The 20,740-nt window shown below is 39.6% G+C and overlaps 1 pseudogene; it reads right to left on the bottom strand.

Moving 5' to 3' along the window:
• Positions 1 to 16,713: 16,713 nt before the first annotated feature.
• Gm13682 lies at positions 16,714 to 19,302 on the bottom strand (annotated as a pseudogene).

Raw genomic sequence — 20,740 nt, 5'->3', positions numbered from 1 at the left:
GAATGCACATAGACCTCAAAGAGACAGAGAAGTAATTTATTTTGTTTTCTTTAAAAATAAAACGTAAGGAGAATGTAGGAGCAGGTAACATTTTCCTTTTTCATAGCATGGGAGATTTATAAATTTATGTTTACTTATCATGTGTGTGTGTGTACCACAGTGCGTTTGTGGAGGTCAGAGGACAGCTTTATGGAGTTGATTCTCTTTTCAGCTTCACTTGGTTTCTGGATCAAACTTGGGTCCTCAGGCATGCATAGTAAGTGTCCTTACTGCTGAGACTCCCTTATGGAACCTTGTACATTTATTTGATGGGGATTTTTATTGACCCCTTTAATCCAGAATGAATGGCATCTCCTGAGGTTCTTTTTCATCTCTAGGGTATTGATAGTTCAACTTTGGTTAATCCATGTATCACAGACAGGCAATATTCTGTCTCTTTCCTTATCTGAAAGTTTCCTACTAGACAGCATTATTCAAAAGTTTAGGGTTCCTGAAGCTACTCTTTAGAGAGTTAATCTGTTTACTACTCCCAAGTATTTCAGCATGTAAAATACTCCCATATGGCCAGAAATAGAAAGCAAGTTCCATTTTTTTGAACAATAATTACAGTCTTGATGTTCCAGTTCCTGGTTTTACAAGCTGCTTTTTATAAAGAAAGGGGACTGTCCTAAAGTTCCAAATTTCTAATTGTCTGACATTTTGACGTTAAATTTGGCTAATTCTGCAGAAGTATAGCTAGACCAAGAGGACTGATTAATGATAATGAACCCAGAGAACTTAAACTTCTCTGTGTTCAGATTCTTTTCTATGTCCTCATGTTTTCAGAGACAAACAATTTTTCCCCTCTTGGTAGAGTTGGTACCTTTCACTTTTAGATATTGTAGATCTTCAAAGGTAGCCAACTGGCTTTTGTTATAGGGTTTTTAGGATAAAAGCCACAGCTCTGGAAGTCCTAATAAATGAAGATTGGCTCAGCAAATCATAACATCAGTTAAGGAAACCAAATAGTAGAGAAAAGAAAAGAAAGGTTTAAATGAAGTGACTGTGTTGGGAAGAACAGATAATAAATTTTGGCAATGGAAGTTCATCTTTGGGAAGGTGCAATAAAATCTTAGGTCTAAATAGAAGAAGAATTAGGGCAGGGAGCGATAGATATGCATAATTAAGCAATCTTGTTTACCGGGAGGTCTGGTTAATCGTCTCAGCTATGGTTCTACAAGATAGTTCAAAACAAGCCTCAGAGGGGACAAGCGCGCTCCCATGAGATGATTGCTTTGGAGTGACCTCATCACAGCATGATCTGTCTGTGAAGATCTGTCGGTTCTGGAAACTGGGGAGATGTGTTACTAGTATGTCCCAGCCTTCAGGTCAAACTGATGCAGTTATGGAGATGTGTTACTAGTATGCCCCAGCCTTCAGGTCAAACTGATGCAGTTATGGATGCCTCTTCAGCAAAGCATGAAATAGAGACCTGAAGAACGTTAGACAAGCTTTAAAGAAGTGCAAATAATAGCATCAATTACAACTACAAAGGTACCAAAGGGAGTAAAGTGGAAAAATGTCAAAGGGTCAGTTTATTCAATCTTAGGTTCTTTGTAGTTTTTATTGAAGGTTATAGTGGAATAAGAAGAGCTAAACACTTTAGGTACAGAAAGGTGCCCAGACACAAGAGGTGAGAGGAAACAGGTAAAGACCTTCTTATTTCTGAGTGTTTGCCAGAAGTGCTGCTCACCCTGGAGGGAGGGTCTTCTCCCTCAGGCAACCCTACTGGGAAATACCTTTACAGTCCCACCCAGAAGTTTGTCTCTTCTGGTGACAGATTTATTCTAGTTGTCAATCAAGATTAATTGTCATTAAAAAAGCTGAGATAGGTTAGGCAGTATAACATTTAGACAGGCACCTATGGGGTGACTCTCATGGCTTAGGTGCCAGTTAAGCAGGAATCTAACTCAGACGTCAAACAAAGGAGAGAGACAGGAAATGAAGGTCGAGGATCCTATTTTTAGTTACTTTGTAGACTTGTTTGCTGATGTTTCCTGAAGAGATATGAACAAATGTATTTGCAACCCTTATAGAGCATTAACGTCAGACAAAAGAAACTATTAAGGCTTGCTTGACCTCTGATTTAAAAGTGTTCTTTTCCATTCTCCTTCTCAGGTTATGGCTTGTGTAGTGTTTGGCTTAAAGGTACCCTTCTGTTCTTTTCTTTCTGGCTTATTTTCAAAGCTCTGGGTAAGGAGAAACTCCATTCCTCTTAGCCCATTGGAATGTTCTGTGAAGTTAATGTAATTTTAGAAAAGTGATACCAAAGAAGAGAAATATGAAATTGATGATACAAAAGGCTATTGGGAACTGAAGAGGAAATCTCTGGTTTCTTTGGAGACTCAGTTATGTCATGTGATTTTTTTCTAGAAACTGTCTTCTGAGAGATATTTTGTGTGGAGGCAGACACGTGGGAGGATATTTTGTTGAGAACAGACATGAGCTATTTTCTGGAAGCTGCCTGGAAAAGGACATTTAATGCTTTGCTAGAGCAGATGCTTGAGAGAATGTGTGATGTCTAGAAAGGGTATAAATATAAGCCAACAGACAGTGGACGACACTGTGGCATTGGTTTGCCTTGACTTTTTTGCTGATCATCATTGATTGTGACTTTGTAGAGAGAAACTCATCAAAGAACTTCTTATGATACTCAGGCAGCTTCTTAGCACTTCTGCACAGATTCGGACTGATAGGCAGAGCCTCAAGGACTCTTCTTGATCAAACTGCCACTGCTGATTTGTGAATAGTGTTTGCTAGTGGTTGGAGCTACCACTGCTGATCGTGTTAACTGAACTGCTGCTATCCTGACAACAATGACTGGAATCACCCCCAAAGAACTCTTTCTAAACAGGTCCATATCCTCCTTTGCCCTTTTAACCTTTCCTTTCCACTCCCTCTGGTGCATGGGGGGCTAGAAGGGAGGCTAAAGCATTTAAAAACACTAAACCCTTATTAAAGTAGGTTTTGAAAAATATAAGCATACAGGGAAGTGACCTTCCATAGGAAAGGTGTGAAAAAGTTGAACTATGGTAGTGGATGCTGTATGGAGAAGAGTGGACTCATGAGAAGCATTTGGAATTAAAAACAATGTGGTAATGGAAAGATTGTGTACAATTCATGTTTCTGACCTGCTTAACTGGGTGGATGGTGAGGCAAGCCAGTGACGTAAGGAAGCACAAAGTAAGAGCATGTTTAGATGAGGAAGAAAGTCTATGCAACCAATGGGTTCTATGGCAGCTCTGCCCAAAACTTACTTTGTCATGACATCCATGAAGCATGATAATGTGGCACCTTAGATAAAACTGGTAGTCAAGTTTAAAGGCAAAGATTTCTGCATTCTAGTCATGCCAGTTCCTGCCCTGTTTGCTTCAAAGGTTGGGGAGATAGAAATTAGTATCTTAGAACCATTGGGAAGATATCACTGGGGTACCTACCACACTTTATGTACTTATTCTTTAAGATTATGGTAGAACAGTAGAAATATGTATGTATATGTATGTATACATATGTACATACATACATGTTCCACATATTCATGTGCTGTATACCCATGCTGAAAACTGCTCATACCACCCAGATTTGTAACATAATGCACACATGCGAGCCATGGGGAGATTGGAGGGTTATAAATGAAACTAATGAAGCTAGGTGCCTAGGATATCTTTTAAAGTAAGATGAGTGGCAGCCACTTTGATTGACATGTGCACCATCAACCACTGTAGTCTAGTGTTTTTCTGTTATCATTGGAAAAAAGAGGGAGGAACTGTGCAGCTGAAAATTAAGTTCCTTTAAGTTAATTGGGATTGCAAAAGAGGCAAGTTAATGTCTTTTTTTTTCAGATAATTTTAATTGGCAATTATGGTAAAAAGGAAATTGAACACTTTTGGTATAAATTAAGAGAGAAGACAGCCCAAGCTCTGGACTACAGCCAGATTTCTAAAAGTAATACATACCTAAACTTTCATCTCTTTGTAAGACCCAGGGAAGTTGATACTTGTACTTACTATAAAATACTATAGCCTATTTTTTATTTCATCTTGCAGGGTCATATAACTAAATATATGCTTCTTATATTTCTATTCTTAAAATTGGGAAGTGTTTTAAAGGAGGAGTAAGACCTTCTCTTTCATCCTGTAACCTCTGCTATAGGATAGTGTCACAGGAGGATAGCATATACATTTACTTATGTGTCTGTGACACTGCAGCTTCCCTAAGGAAATGAAAACTCAATGGATAGGAAGTCCATATACTTTGTAATTTGTATTTATGAGAGGTGCATGGACATGGGAGAGTGTGACTAGATTAAGCAGGTAATAATCTGAAGGAAGTATAGTGAGTCTAGCTTTCTATTCTCCTTCTGTGGGAATTTTCCTAGATCCCTTTGGCTCAAAACATTTTAGAGTAGTGTGTCCTGAACTCCATAAGTAACATTTGTAAAATATATTTATGGCAAAGATGAGAAAAGATGCACAGTAAACCAATGAAGGAGCTAGAGAAAACACCCAAGGAGCTGAAGGGGTTTGCAACACTATAGGAGGAACAACAATATGAACTATCCAGTACACCCAGTGCTCCTGGGACTAAACCACCAACCAAAGAGCACACATGGTGGGACTCATGGTTCCAGCTGCATATATAGCAGAGGATGGCTAGTTGGACATCAATGGGAGGAGAGCCCTTTGTCCTGTGAAGGCTGTATGCTCCAGTGTGGGAGAAAGCCAGGGCCAGAAAGTGGGAGTGGGTGGGTTGGTGAGCAGGGTGAGGGGGGAGGGGATAGGGGGAGGATGTTCTTTGTAAGGAAAACCAGGAAAGGGGATAACATTTGAAATATAAATAAAGAAAATATCCAATAAAAAAAGATATACAGTAAAATTAGGACTTTCCTAAAAATAAAAAACCACCAGGTCTCATAACAATTTTCATATGAATGTACATTAAATACCATCTTTAGAAGTTAGAAACCATTCTTCTTTGGATGCTCATAGGCAGAGGCAAGCCCAGAAAAGACAGACTCAAAAAAGCATGGTAAAGGGTACAACATGATAGAGACTATAAGGAAGTTGCACTTAATAGCCCAAAGCGGGAGTCTCTGGAAGGGATGTGAGTTGGAGTTGTACCTGGGTACTTGAAGATGTGACAGGATACTGCTCCTTGGGAATGATGTTCAAGTCATAGGTGAAGGAAGGGAAATGAGATTGGATAGGAAAACAGGACATTAATGTGGAAGTCATGAGTAGTTATTAAAACAGTCACAGTTTTATCCTGAAATCAGTGGGATACATTTCTGGACTCTGTCAGAGGACATCCATTGAGGAAGACTAACATATTGTAACAGAGAATGGAAAGTGAGCAGTGACAAAGGAAACAGGAAGAAGACAGAGCAGGACAGCTGGGAGACATTATAATCCAAGTAAAGTGAATTATAAATTTGACTTAAAGCAATGTCTGCATGGGAACTTACCTAGACCTATGTAGAAAAGAGACTCCAGGGATTGTGATTAGAGATCTAAGGAGCAAATTACTAAGCTAGCTGCTCTAATCTATGGGAAGGAAAGTGGTACTTTCCACTGATAGAGATCACATGATCTATTGATTCTTGCAACATAAAATATATTGACTTAAAAAAAATTGAATATACCCTTAGGTGCAATCTTAGGAGTTAATTACTGGTATCTCATGTTTGTGGCAGTAAGAAGATAAGATATATGATATTTTTAAAATGAGAACTGAATATTTAAGAGAGCCAATTTACATGAGGAAAATCATTGAAATATCTGTGGTAATGAAGTAATTGCTGCTTCATATTGTTTTATTTTTATAGCCACAGCTACTGGCACTGGGGCTGACCAAATTAAAAGAAATGACATAGCTTAATGATGAGCTCATTAAAAAGGGCAACAAGAATTCAAATAAGCTAACATGCTACCATGAGTAGTTAATATAATGTAACTAGGAGAAATAAAACTATTTTTAGTTGTGATTTTGCAGTTTATGTTTACTTAAATATTTTATTAATTTCCTGGACTTTTTTTTGGCTGATAATGGTGATTGTTGAGTAATAGAAAATTTAAATAGATGTCAACTTTCCCAGGAAAACAATCTGAAAATGGAAAAAGGGTGTGTAGATTACAGATGCTGTGCTATAACCCACTCCCTAGCCTACCATATTTCATCAACTACACATATAGAAGTTATTGGTGGGCTAAGGGAACTCTTTAGTGGTAGTGCCCTTGCCTAACACGTGGTGACCTATGGGTTCTGCTAGGTTTGCCATGGCCTTGGAAGTGACTTCATGACATGGTTCCCACCCCTGGAGCAGAGCCAGCAGGGCATGGGTCTTCTCAAGTGATGACAGTTGCTGTAGGTGGAAGGCTTGCTTGTATAATAATGTAAATATTTTACTTTATGTTTCTCTTTTGGGAATGTTATCCCTGCCAAGATAGACTCCATGATAATCAGAAACAACATACCTTTATGAATTGAGAATGTGTCTGGTGTTCCTCAGCAAAGTGGTAACTGTGCCTTCCAGGACAGCTCTTAAGGCTATGGGAAAGAACTCCAAAAACATGAGTCCAAGAATATATAAATTAGTATAAGAACTGTTCTTTTTGTTTGTTTTATTTACATTCCAAGAGCTACCCTCCTTCCTGGTCTCTCCTCCTCATGTTCTTTACCCCATCTTCCTCTCAACTCTGAGAGGTTGTTCCCTCCATACCCTCCCATCCCCACTTCACCCTACACCAACATCCCTCTTTCTTGGGGCATCATATTTCCACAGGATTAAGTGCATTCTCTTTCACTGAGATCATACAAGGCAGTTCTCCACTACACATGTGTCCAGGGCCACGAACTAGGGCAGATATGCTCTTTGGATTTTGGCTTAGTCTCTGCGAGCTCTAAAGGGCCCGGGTTAGTTGACACTTGTTTTTCCTATGGGATCGCAATCCCTTTCAGCTCCTTTAGTCCTTCTTCTAACTCTTCCATATTGGTCCCTGACCTCAATTCAATGGCTGGCTCCAAAGTATCTGCACTTGTTTCAGTTACTGGTAGAGCCTCTCAGAGGACAGCCATTCCATTCTCCTGTCTTCATGCACAATATGGCTTCATTAATAATGTCAGGACTTGGTGTGCATGCATGGGATAGATCCCAATTTGAGCCACTCACTGGGTGGTCTTTCTTTTAGTCTCTGCTCCATTTTTGTCCCTACATTTCCTTTAGACAGGAACAATTCTGGGTTAAAAATTTTGAAGATGGGTGGGTGGTCCCCTGCCTCAACTGGGGACCATGTCTATCTATTGGAGGTGGTCTCTTCTGGTTCCATCTCCCTACTGTTGGGCATTTCAGCTAATATCATCCCCATTAAGTCCTGGTAGCCTCTCACATCCCAGGACTCTAGGACTTTCTAGAGGTCCCCCTGCCTCCCTAACCCCTATGACTGCATATTTTGATTCATTTTCCTGTCCTCCTATCTCCCCCCTTACCTGATCTTGTGCCTCCTTTCCCCTCTCTTCTCCTCTCTCTCACCCAGTTTCCTCCCTCCCTCTGTCTCCCAGGATTATTTTGTTCTTCTTCTAAGTGGGTTTCAGGTATCCATACTTGGGCCTTCTTTCTTATTAAGCTTCCTATGGTCTGTGAGTTGTATCATGGTATCAGTGAGTACATACATATGCATGTCCTTTTGAGTCTGGATTACCTCATTCGTGGTATTTCCTAGTTCCATCCATTTGCCTGCAAAATTCATCATGTCCTCATTTTTAATAGCTAAATCATATTCCACTGTGTAAATGAACCACCTTTTCGTTTATCAGTTGTTGATGTTAGAGCCTGAGCCATTGGTGTTCTGTTCAGGAAATTTCCCCCTGTGCCAATGAGTTTGAGGCTCTTTTTCACCTTCTCTTCTCTTAGTTTCAGTGTATCTGGTTTTATGTTGAAGTCCTTGATGTACTTGGATTTGAGCTTTGTGCATGTTGAAAAACATGGATCAATTTGCATTCTCCTATATGCAGACTGCTGGTTAGACCAGCACCATTTGTTGAAGATGCTTTCTGTTTTCCAGGTTTTGTCTTTTTTTGTCAAAGATCAAGTGTCCATAGGTGTATGGGTATATTTCTGGGTCTTCATTTCTATTCCATTTTCTGTCTCTCTACCAATACCATGTGGTTTTTACCATGATTGCTCTGTAATACAGCTTGAGGTCAGGGATGGTGATTCCCCCAGAAATGTTATAAATGTTCTTTACAGGATTTCTCATCTACGCAAATGTAAGGATGCAATATGAATTGTATGAGGGGCTTTATTGACCTGAAAGAACAGAGACAGCTGCACTAATGAGCCAGCTTTGTCAGAAAGATATTAAGGATAAAGGTAAAAAGATTTAGGGAGTGGCTATCTTAGGAAAAGATCCCACCCTGTTAAACTTATTGTTTGTGTTTGCAACTAAACAAGAAATAGTTTGACCTTTAATCTGGAATGAACTACAATCCAGGAATGGAGGGCATGCTTGTGATCCAGATCTTCAGGCTGAAACACATAGGCTTTTGATCTGTATCTTGAGGAATAGTGGCCATGAAAACCTTTGGCCCAAGCATGGTAGTACATACCTTTAATCTCAGCATTCAGGAGACAGAGACATGCAGATCTCTGAGTTCAAGGTCTGTCTACAGAGCAAGTTCTAGAACAGCCACGCTTAGGCAGTGAAGGAGTTGTAAAGCTCAAAGCTGGTGATAATGTAATAGAACAATGGCATCATGTTCCAGCTGGAGCAAGCAGCAGACCTCAGCAGCTTTGGCCATGTGGCTCTGTTTTTAGAATCAATGGGCTAAGGTTATAAAATGCTAATTTGTGGATATCAAAAGGGAAACTGGGGTAAATGATTGAATTGATATGCAATTCCTGAGGAAGTAGTTTGTGCAAAGTAAAAGACTGCTTTGGTCTGCAAGAGAGAGTTATCTCAAGCAGAGAGCTATCTTGAGTAGAACACAGAACTTGCATCAATCATGTGCTCTGGGTGATTCTTTCTGCCACTCCCAAACACCCCTTCCTCAGGACCCTCTCCCAAACTGAGGCTGGGACTTGGCAGGGTTTGAACCCCAGGGAGATAGAATGGGGGTAGGGAAAAGAAGTTACTGGTATAAACTCTTTCCACATATTGGGAACCAAGCCATGAGGAACAGGAGAAACATTATTGTTTATAATCATTTATATACTATTAAATCAACTACTTAAGTATTATGGGTGCAAAATAATTAGTATCTTTACTAAATATGATAACATTTATTTTTTTTTATTTTGGACCTATTATATTTCTTTTCCTTATAAAATTTTCATTAGCAACTGAAATATTCTTTATTATTTTTGAGAAAATATCAAATACATTCTCAAATTCAGCACTTTGTAGTTGTGATTGCTGAGGTCATTGTAAATACCAAAGACATATTAACAAGAATCCTAAAGGATTTGAAATATGCTCTTGTAGCCAGCTAGCACTGAGCATCATTGCAGCAGTAGGAGGCAGACGCAAGTGAGGGCATATCTCTGACAGCCTATGGTCTCTTGCATCTGTACAGTCACTTCACAGTAACTGTTGCTATGTCATAAGACACATGGTGGCATTTTCTCTTAATTTAAATTATTATTTTATTGGAAATAGTTTTGTTTCCCAAAGTTTAGTTGAAAATTCAAAGCACTGAGACATGTTTATCTTCATTCTTGATATACATAGATATTTATATTTAAGCTTGAATTGCTAACTACTGTCACTTTGTGGGAATATTGATTCAATCATTTTTCTACAAAATAGACTTAGAAAAGCTTTAAACACATCAGAGAAAGCAACAATTAGGAATCTTTAAAACATAATTGTTTATTTTTATGTTTATTTCATTTTTATGCACACAAATGATTTAAAATAATATGTCAACATATCAATAGTGATAATTACATCATAAGAATTTATTATGTGTTTATAAGAAAGTAGCTGGTGGTGCATGCCTTTAATCCCAGCACTCGTGAGGCAGAGGCAGGCGGATTTCTGAGTTTGAGGCCAGCCTGGTCTACAGAGTGAGTTCCAGGACAGCCAGGGCTACACAGAGAAACCCTGTCTCAAAACAACAACAACAACAACAAAAAAAAAACTGGAAAAAAAACTAGCATGAAAGGTTTAAAGTTTCCAAGCTAAATAAAAATATAAAAGTTGAAGCAGAGGCACTGATTTGAACACTGTACATGTATAGACATGTATAGCATTATGCCCTTTGAGAATGTACAATTATCATCTGTTAATTCAAGCAGCAAAGTTAAAAAACAAAACAAAACCAGAAAATTCCCAAATATTTAAAAGGTTTACCAAGGGAAAACAGTCTTCATTTAATGCCCTCATTAAGTTCAAAAGTAAGTAATTCCAAGGCATTTAATATAAATATATACTATGTTCAATACTCAATTTTGGAAAAGTGGTTTTGTGTTAAAAGACATGTAATTATGAATTTGAGCATCTTTATTGCCATTACTAGAATAAAAATGTTTTATGATGCAAATAAGAGCATGCATTGCTACCTGTGCCCATGTGATTGAAGGAGAAATGACATTTAGATTTAGATCAAATGTGAGCAGAATTTCAATTCTCTACAGGTCAAGAAGAAAAGTCTTTTCCACTGACTCAAAAACTCTAGACAGGAAACTTAAAAAACGATTACATTTTTCCCCACAGTAATTGAACAGGCATGTAATTTCACTCTTACTCTATAAGGACACAAGTGAACCTTGGTTAAGCAATAGAAAAAAATAGAAACTATTTAAGCTTCACACGTATCTGTTTTGTCCTTCCACAGCCAGTGACATGCAATGCATTTCTTTTACAGCTATGCAGAAAAATGTAATTTAAAATTTAATATCTATGCAATGTGATGCTTTACACAAAATATATTGTTAATTTGATTTCAATAAATTTTTTTATGTAGACTTTATGTAGCAAAATTCTTGAAGGCATTGGAAAATACAGGAGAAAACTCCATTAATTAAGTAAAGGCTTAGGTAATCCAACACAGAGAATACAATACACCCCATAAGCATGGAATCTAGGCACACACAGAAGCATCAGGAGGGAGGATGTTGCTTTTCCTTTCTGCCCTTCTGCATTGAAGCAGGCCATAAGCAAGCTCTCTGACCTTGAACGCAGCTCATGAGACAGCCCCCCTCCCCCAATAAATACCTTCCCTGTGCTCAGAGGAAAGAGACATTCTTTCCCATGAAGGCACAGGGCTGCTCAGACCAATTTCTACATGGACCTTGCTGCTTCCTCAGTTTACCACCTTTAGAACTTCTTATTCATCTTCTCCACAACTATTCATAAAATCCAAGATTCCTTGAATCAGCGCTGTGGAGGACCACGTGCCCAGGGCCAGCTCACCTCCACGTCTTCGCAGCAGTGTGGAGGCACAGGTGCTCCTTTTTAAAATTTTCTTTTTAACCTTTAGGAGATAAATCTCTCCCCCAAAGAACCTTCTGATACGCTCTATTGGGTCATTTTCCTTTCCTGCCTTTGCCATAGGGTTCCTTCCATCACCGTAGTCTCTGCTAGTTGACATACCACTGCCATTGGTACACAGAGCTTGTGGGCAGCTCTCCCACAGCTTTGTTTTTCTTACTTAGATTTTTCTTTGTTATAAATGAATTTTAGAGTTCCCACATTACTACAAAATGTAACCCGAATTCATTCACATTTCTTTTTCCACTATCTTTCTACTTCTAGGCAACCATTAATCGACTTTCTCTCTCTCTAGATTCACCTGTTCTGACTTTTGTAAAATGGATTCAGATAATATTACATGACTTTTGTTGTCACAAGTGTTTCCCGCTTAGAATGATGTAACTAAGGAACTACCATATTGTCACTGGTGAAGAATAGTCTATTATTTTTAGAAGTTATTACCCATTTTTAAATTTCTGAGCCTTGGATTCTCTTTCTCTTTTGATATTATGAATTATTCTATGATGTACATCCATACTTTTTTGGTGTGTGAAATGTTTACATTTCTTCAGGGTGTATATCTAAGGACTATAATTTCTTGCATGAAATGGTAACTTTGTGCTTAGCAGAAGCACTTTACCATTTTACACTTCAGCAGTGACATAGAATGCTTCCATTTTCTCTGCAGTCTCACCAGGGTTTGTTAATATCTGACTGCTTGATGATACCCACCTTGTGAGTGTAAGGTGCTGCTATCTCTGTGTGACTTTGAATACCATTTCTTTAATTAATTATTTGTCTTTTCAAGCATTTTGTACATACTTGTTGGCCACTTGTATGCTTTCTTTGGAGATATGTATATTAAGGCTTAATTCTTTTTTTAAATATTTTTTATTAGGTATTTTCCTCATTTACATTTCCAATGCTATCCAAAAGTCCCCCATACCCTCCCCTCCACTCCCTTACCACCCACTCCCACTTTTTGGCCCCGGTGTTCCCTTGTACTGGGGCATATAAAGTTTGCAAGTCCAATGGGCCTCTCTTTCCAGTGATGGCCGACTAAGCCATCTTTTGATAAATATGCAGCTAGAGTCAAGAGCTCCGGGGTACTGGTTAGTTCAAAATGTTGTTCCACCTATAGGGTTGCAGATCCCTTTAGCTCCTTGGGTACTTTCTCTAGCTCCTCCATTGGGGGCCCTGTGATCCATCCATTAGCTGACTGTGAGCATCCACTTCTGTGTTTGCTAGGCCCCGGACTAGTCTCACAAGAGACAGCTATATCTGGGTCCTTTCAGCAAAATCTTGCTAGTGTATGCAATGGTGTCAGCATTTGGAAGCTGATTATGGGATGGATCCCCGGATATGGCAGTCTCTAGATGGTCCATCCTTTCGTCACAGCTCCAAACTTTGTCTCTGTAACTCCTTCCATGGGTGTTTTGTTCCCAATTCTAAGAAGGGGCAAAGTGTCCACACTTTGGTCTTCGTTCTTCTTGAGTTTCATGCGTTTAGCAAATTGTATCTTATATCTTGGGTATACTAAGTTTCTGGGCTAATATCCACTTATCAGTGAATACATATTGTGTAAGTTCCTTTGTGATTGGGTTACCTCACTCAGGATAATGCCCTCCAGGTCCATCCATTTAGCTAGGAATTTCATAAATTCATTCTTTTTAATAGCTGAGTAGTACTCCATTGTGTAAATGTACCGCATTTTCTGTATCCATTCCTCTGTTGAGGGGCATCTGGGTTCTTTCCAGCTTCTGGCTATTATAAATAAGGCTGCTGTGAACATAGTGGAGCATGTGTCCTTCTTACCGGTTGGAACATCTTCTGGATATATGCCCAGAAGAGGTATTGCTGGATCCTCCGGTAGTACTATGTCCAATTTTCTGAGGAACCTAAGGCTTAATTCTTAAACCTATGTAGCTGGGTGTGACTGTTCATATAGTTAATGGACCTTTGGGTGTGGTGGAAAGCCGAATTCACAAACACTTTAGATAGGCACATATACAAAATAATCTTAGAAAATTGTGCTAGTTCAGGGAAAATAAAGAAAGAAAGTCCACTCTGATTTGTGTCCTCAGATAAATGGGGAGGTGCTTCTGCTATTACAGGAGCAGGTAGAGGAGCTGTGCAGGATATTTTGAGCAGTCACTTATCTGAGTACACAGCTCTAAAGACTCTCCACTGGCGGGAAGGAGAGGGATCTGAGAGCTGTAGCTGGGTGTGACAGAGGCGCAGGACTTTGAAAGTATGCATTCACACATAGAAATAGGGCTCAAAATCAATGCCAGCAATAGCTTTTCCCTGGGGAGCAGGGGAGTTGATATGAAAGCAGGCCCATGTACAGCTTGTATTTTTGAATGTTTTCTTTGAAGAGTGTGGTTATAATTTCCTATTCTTGAAATAGAAAAATTCACTCATGTTAATGTCAAATATTTTAAGCATGCCTTGGTTAAGAATATCAGATTTTTGGGAAAGTGAATTCTGTGCTCTGTAGGGCATCTGGTGCCAGTGAGGACAGTAGTGGAGAATTAGCCTTTTAACCAGTCAGCTAAGAACAGGAAGGCCAGGCTCTTGAGGGGACTGGACTTGCATGGGACATTGTCTTCTTTCCAAGATGCTCTGAACTGTGCACAGTTATGAGCAGTCACTGTTGCTCCCCCACAGCATGCCTTCATTTGCTACAATTCACCCATTCATCATAGTCTTAAAGCTAGAAATTGCCTAGTTGAGAGAACCCAGGGCCTGGCAACCTAGTTTCTCCAGTTTGTAGTAAACCTGTCTGTTTATTCTTTCCCAAGAAAGCAAAACAATTAAAAACCAGCAGCTTCAAAAGAGCTTCTTTTCAACCACAAGTGGCCATTTTCATTCAAGCTTTCAAAGAACTTTCTCCCTGTAAGCCAATAGAAAGAGATTGTGGGGAAGAACAATGATTCCTTTCCTTTTCACCCACTGCACAATTAGTAGCCTTTTCTCCACTCTCCCTGCCTGGTATTATTGAGTGGACTGTGGAGAAATAAAGAGAAGCTCTGTCAAATAAATACGTTAGCTCTGAAGGGATTTTTCAACACTCTGCAATAGCCAGCCATTGTACTCAGCATAGCTGCAGCCACTGTGAGTTTTTACTGCAGAGACCTAATAAGAGACAAAAGCCCTTGACTTTGCTGAATAAAATGAATACTAATGACGGTCATCAATAAAAATAACAAAAGTGCTCATCATCTATGCATAATTACCTTATGTGTAACAACCATGATGAACATCATTAGTATCTGTCTGTATTACAAGTTGTATTTGGGTCCAGTACTTACTTTGCCCAGGTTCTGTGGTTTCATGGTTGAAAAATTGAATACTCTATCACTTCTTCATAACCTCACTGTGTTGAGGATAGTTATCTAGGTCAAACATGCTTTCCTCTTCGAGTTCTAGTTTACCTACTTGTGCAGTAAACATTGTCACTTACTGTTAAGGGGAGAGTGAAAAGAGAACACATGGAGGTTGGGTCAGGTGTGGGTTAGGGTAGGGTGGGTGGGTGTGTTGTGATGGGGGGATCAGGTGAGGTAGGGGAGTGCAGTGGGGTGGGGTAGGTGCATTGAGGAGTGGGGATGGGGAGCCTGTTTCCAGCCAGGTTACCACAAGCCCTGTAAGTATTTACATTCCCTTTAACCTTTCTGATTTTCCCTTAGATTGTGGACTCTTCAAGTTCACTCTACTTTCTTACTTATCCATAATGCCCTCAACCATTGTCCTCTTATAAATTGCTTTGTTTCTCTTACAGCTTTCTCTCTTTGTTTCTCATCAAGGTTGCTCAATTCAGCAGAGACTTCGTGTTTGAGTTGGCTCCACTTCAAAGTCAATTTTTATGTCATAGGGGCTCCCAGCATCCTCGGCTTCATCCCCTCTCTTTTGCATTTGCATGGATTTAAAAATACACCGTCCTTAAAACCTATAAGATTTATGTCTTAGTATTCAAATACTAATTTCACCGCCAACATTCCAGAAGATATGTGTAGTCCCTTGACTCTATGATAAGCACTAACATGGGAGTATATCTGCAGACTTTGGTCCTTTTCAGGGGTTTTGGAGTAACATTCATCATCCTGCTCAGAGTATGTCCCCCACATGTGCTTCACATGTGCACCAACACCACGTCCTACATCATCCATCATGTTCTCTCTCTCTTAGTTTATGTTTCCCACTGTGTTTTCTCTCCTTTGCAGACAGAATCACTTTCTCTGGTTAACTTCATCATCTTGACTTCCTTTCTTTGACTGTGTTTACTTTTTTTTTCAATGTAAAAGTCTCTCTCTGTGCTCTGCTATCTCCTTTCCCCCTCAGCTTCACTTCATATTGCAAATCCTTTTTCCCCGTGTCCCCCACTTAGATAGTGTGTATTGGTAATGGGTTGGTAGGGATGACAGAGTTAGCATTCACAGATAACACCATACACCAAAGTCATGAGGGCAGCAAGAGTGATAGGAAATTGCCTGGAGGTCTCCTTTTCTCTTCTCTTCTCTTCTCTTCTCTTCTCTTCTCTTCTCTTCTCTTCTCTTCTCTTCTCTTCTCTTCTCTTCTCTTCTCTTCTCTTCTCTTCTCTTCTCTTCCTTTTTGTCTAATTAAAAAAAAATTTTTTTTAATTAGGTATTTTCTTCATTTATATTTCAAATGCTATCCCAAAAGTCCCCCAGACCCTCCCCTCCCACTCCCCTACCCACCCACTCCCACTTCTTGGTCCTGGTGTTCCCCCTGTACTGAGGCATATAAAGTTTGCAAGACCAAGGGGCCTCTCTTCCCAATGATGGCTGACCAGGCCATCTTCTGCTACATATGCAGCTAGAGACACGAGCTCTGGGGGTACTGGTTAGTTCATATTGTTGTTCCACCTATAGGGTTGCAGATCCCTTTAGCTCCTTGGGTACTTTCTCTAGCTCCTCCATTGGGGGCCATATGTTCCATCCAATAGCTGACTATGAGCATCCACTTCTGTGTTTGCCAGGCCCCAGCATAGCCTCACAAGAGACAGCTATATCAGGGTCCTTTCAGCAAAATCTTGCTGGTGTATGCAATGGTGTCAGTGTTTGGAGGCTGATGGAGGCCTCCTTTTCAAGGGCAAGTGGGTATATAGAGGTCTGGAGTTGACCAGACAGTTGTAGACCACCTCTGTTCAGTAGACTTGGTCTCAGAGATGAAGGCTCACTGGCTATCGGCAGGACTTACCACTTAGGGTGTGCTTTCCTTGACAAGAGGGGCATTTGGCTAGGGCTCCTTCCTGTACTCCTCTTGGCCAGCCTTCAGGGTCTCCTTCCTGCCTCCAGCCTTTAGTACAAAGACCTGCAGGACTCAGCCATAGGAGAAAGTCAAGGCCAATTACTTCAGCAGGGGGCACTTGTTGATAGCATGGAGGTTGATGGAGACCTCTTCCTCAATGTGCCCTTCAGACAGGAATTTGATACCATGGACCATAAAGGGTACAGTGCAATGAGTCTCACAACAGTTGCTGTGGCAATTTCTTCACTGGAAAATTTCTGAGTAAGAGTGTGACCATGTTGGGCTTCAGCAAGGTTGTTCAAGGTAGATGGGATGGCCACTCAGAGCCATGTAGACACCATCCAAAGCCTTGTTTAGTTACATACTGACAGTTCTGCACGTCAAGATCTCCATCAGTGAGGCCTCAACACTGACATATTTCTGATGGCAAGGGTTCAGAGGGAGGGTTCCCCATCGCCAGGACACCATGCTACTTGGTAAAGTCAGCTCCATCCTTTGTGCAATAGGTATTGCATTTAGAGGGCTCATCCAGCCCCTGGTTGGTGCTCTCACCGTTGGTTCATGGCAGAGGCATCACTTCCTTGTCTACCTTTATGCCATCATCATATCTGACAGTACCAAAAGTTTACAGTTACCTCCTAACTGACAAACCTTAATCCATATTTACCCCTAATCATTGCATCATATACTATTTTTTTTTTAGAGTTACAGGACCTTAAAATGTGATTTACTTTGAATTTGAATAACTATATAATGTCTCTCCTCCATTTTGAATGTTCTTTTCTGCTCCCTCCCACCCCCCATTCTGTAGCCTTGGATCCAGTTTTCCTACCTGGCCTATTATTTATGTTTTGGGCATTGCTATTTTTTTCCCTTTTTCCAATTTTTTATTAGGTATTTTTTTCATTTACATTTCAAATGCTATCCTGAAAGTCCCCTATGCCCTCCCTCCCCACTCCCCTACCTGCCCACTCTCACTTATTGGCCCTGGTGTTCCCCTGTACTGAGGCATATAAAGTTTTCAAGACCAGGGGGCCTCTCTTCCCAATGATGGCTGACTAGGCCATCTTCTGCTACATATGCGGCGAGAGACATGAGCTCTGGGGAGTCTGGTTAGTTCATATTGTTGTTCCACCTAATAGGGTTGCAGATCCCTTTAGCTCCTTGGGTACTTTCTCTAGCTCCTCCATTGGGGGCCCTGTGATCCATCCAATAGCTGACTATGAGCATCCACTTCTGTGTTTGCCAGGCTCCAGCCTAGTCTCACAAGAGACAGCTATATCAGGGTCCTTTCAGCAAAATCTTGCTTGCGCATGCAATAGTGTCTGTGTTTGGTGGCTGATTATGGTATGGATCCCCTGGTGGGCTATTTTTTTAACCATATTGTTCATTTAATTTTAGGCTATATTTGGAGGTTATCTTTTCTTTCAGTATTGATTTTATGTTGTACCTTACGTGGGCCACCCACTTCTCATGTGTATTATAGAATTTCAAGGCCATGGACCAATCATTTATGAGAATGAAGTTTGTCCACACCCAAATCTCAGTGTCCACTAGAGCATCTAACAGGAAGAAATTGTAAATTAATGAGTAAAAATGTATTCACCAGCCATGCTTCTATTACTCTTACCTAATAGGATGTAGCATCTGAACACTGATAAATCATTTAAACTATTTGAACCTCAATATTTTCAGAAATTTGGACGATATAACCTCCCTTGCCGAGCTTTGGGAAAAACAAGAGCAATGTGAAAACAGCCCTTTCATATTCAAAGATTTTTGCTCTACACTACAGGTGTCATGGAGCCTGAGACATCTTTCTGTCTTTTGACCTTCTTTCATCCAAACAACTGTTATTTTCTAAGTCTCCTGCAAAGCCACATTTCAGAATATCGTCAGCTTTCCTCTAAAGTTCTATATTAACTACAGTTTTCTCATGCCGGGGTACCAACTTAACTTTTCTAAAATATACCACTCACTTTTTGTCTCCCAAGGCCCTTGATGGATGACTTTCTATATTTAGAAAAATATTTGAGAAAATGTAAAAACTTTCCTATCACATTACCTCAAGTCTGACTTTTTTTTAATTTCTTTAGAAAATATTTCAGAATTTGAAGGGATAATGAAGTTCTTAAGAAAACATTTAGTTATTATTATTATTTTGCCTCAATTAGTGATAAATGGTTACATGGACCTCACTGGAAGCAGATAAAATTTAAAAGTAAAGAAACAAAGAAACTCCAGGAACATATATTTTGTGTTTCCTTAGACTGTGCTTGTATGCACTATGGATTTTCCACAAATATTTATGCTATTGCATTGTCCTCAGAAAAGCTGATGGATATTTTAAATAGAATCTCTGGATTATAGGCTATACCAGGCATGTATCTATAGGGTGTTTAAAGTGCTTATTACATTTCCGAGTACCAGAGGATTCTTCTTGGTCTAGTTTGCTATAGTTGCTAGTGGTCTCTGATAGGAAGAAGACTTGTTTGCGTGGTTGACTTGATAATGCAGGCATCTAGGCCTACAAGTCAGCCCTATTCTTGTAAGGCTTAATTCTTCTTCAGACATTACCAAAAGAAGGGGAAAAACTCTGCCATCTGCCATTTGCCTCTGTGTGTATTAAGAAGTGTCCTAGCCCAACTCTGAAACTTTGACTCTGTAGCAGAGCTTGGCAGAACTTAGAAACTTCCATATTTCCTCCCATTAGGAAAGCTCCTGACTTGTTTGGGGAGAGCCAAGATGTGACTTTTGGTTTTAGATGGCCATATCTGTGATTTCTATTATTTTCTGGCTTTGTTACCTTGACAAGTTCTTGGTACTTTGCTACCTCATTTGCGAAGTAGTAATAACATGAAGCTCATGGACACTTGTTAGGACCAAGCAGTTAATGCAACCCAGTGCTTCCATGTGTGTGTGTCTACTGTGGGCACAGAGATCATCATCACCATCACCTTCATTACTTAGTAGGAGGTGAGACTGCTGAGTTTTTTTGGACACCAGTTTTTTGAGAAAGGAGTGCCAGGGAAGGGGATGGCAAACAGTGAACCTTACCTTCTTGGTGACAAAGCAAAGTCCCCATAAATTTGTCAGAGCCAGCAATTTCCTTCCCTACTCTTCCTTATTCTTCTTGATTCTTTGTGTGTGTGCCCCAGGGCTTGCTTGACATGAGTGACATGAGGAATTACATTTTAGGTATTTCCTAAGCTGTGCTCCCATCTATTTTAATTGCTAGAATCGTTTGGCATTTGAGTTCTTTTCTTCTATTGTGTGTGTCTGAGGCATGTGGAGGTTGGAATAATGCTGGCAAATTTCATTTTGCTTATTATAGAAAAATAATTTTATTACAAAAAAACTTGATTGCTGCTTCTTTTCACTTTGAAGTTATGTTATCCTAAATGTTTGTGAATTACAAACTTCACTGAACACCTTAATAAACTAGTACCCTCAGCCTGAAATAGTTTATTTGAAATGTTATATATTATATATTATATATAGTATATATTGTGAAATTATTTAAATTCTGATCACTATTTAATCATATTATTAGAGTTGGAGTGTAAATTACCTGAAGGTAAAATGCTGACTATCATGTTTCATATAATTTTATTTTAGCCCCTTAAAATAACAAAGGTAATTATAGTGGTTTGAAGGAGAAATGTCTTCCGTTGGATCAGATATTTGGGCATTTTTCCCCCAGTGGTAGAAGTTATGGAAAACAAAATATTTTCCAGTTCCTCCATTTTCCTGAAAATGTTATGTTTTTATTTTTCTTAATGGGTAAATGAAATTCCATGTGTATACATACAACATGTTCTTTACTCACTGATCAGTTGATGGACATTTAGATTAAGTCCTTACCTTGCTATTAAGAGTAAACAACATAGTATGCAAATGTCTCCATATGCCTGAGAGTGTTATAGCAGAGTACATGATAGTTCTACTTTTAGTTTTTT

This window comes from Mus musculus, chromosome 2, assembly GCF_000001635.26.
Source record: "Mus musculus strain C57BL/6J chromosome 2, GRCm38.p6 C57BL/6J".
Classification (NCBI taxonomy): domain Eukaryota; kingdom Metazoa; phylum Chordata; class Mammalia; order Rodentia; family Muridae; genus Mus; species Mus musculus.
Note: the sequence above shows the minus strand (reverse complement) of the source record. Positions and strands in the feature narration are given on the sequence as shown.